A 1,090-nucleotide genomic window follows, 5' to 3' on the forward strand; every position below is an offset into this window, starting at 1 on the left:
CGTTTGTAGCCTATATATATTAACTAAGAGACAAGCCATGTGTACTGATTAACATACTTTAATATAATGCTCAAGCTAACTAATCAACACAACTACATAAAGCAATACGACGCGACCTTATCTGCTATGTCCATCAACACAACACGTGCGTGAACTCTGAACTGTATAGATATTTATGAATGAATGAAAGTTACAATATTACATCTCTTCTTTTCTCAGATTAAACTTCTACTTTAATTAATTATATTACTGTCTGTGTAGTCATAAAATCTTTAACTGTCTGTGTAAACAAATTAAGTGATAAGATGCATAAAATTGTATCAATAGAAAATTAGAACTTTATAGTCTGTGATAAATGTAAATTATCTGGTACGCGTACTGTAATGTCAATATAATTAGTGGATCGTCTGATCAATCTGATAAGGCTATCATTACGAGTGTGAATAGTAAATTCCACAAAATCGATTTGTATCATAAATTCACAAACATATAAATCAACATCAAACCTAACTGATACATCAGAAAGAGCACAGGATTATTATGCCTGTAACACAGCTCTTTAACGCACATAATCATCGAGATGTTTCGGTGTTTGTTTTTCTCGTGATGATCTTCTTAATGGTGTGTTTGGTATAATGTCATCATCAATGATTTCTTCTATTTCCTCATCAGTCATTATCTTAGATTTCCCAACCTTTTTGAAGTGTGACGAATTTCGAGTTATATCTTTTTGTTGTTCGTTCGTTGCCGTAATCATACTACCCTTTTTATTCTTGATTGTTAATGGTTGAGGATTGTACGGGGTAGATAGTTTATCTTTCTTTTCCTGTTTAACTAGTACTGTATCTCCAACTGTAAAATTAGGTACTTTTACTGAATGTTTTTTCTCGAAGTATAATTTCATTTTACTTTTGTTCTTGTGGTCTTCTTTGCGAACTTCACTGTCGGCATGGTCATTTGTTGAAATGTTCGGCATTTTTGTATTGATTTTCCTTCCAAATAAAAGTTCTGCCGGGGACACGTTAGTTGTTGAATGTGGTGTTGCTCTATAATTGCGAAGAAATGTGTGTATTTCTTGTCTCCAACTACG

Source organism: Mytilus galloprovincialis, chromosome 3 (genome assembly GCF_965363235.1).
Source record: "Mytilus galloprovincialis chromosome 3, xbMytGall1.hap1.1, whole genome shotgun sequence".
Taxonomy (NCBI): Eukaryota; Metazoa; Mollusca; class Bivalvia; order Mytilida; family Mytilidae; genus Mytilus; species Mytilus galloprovincialis.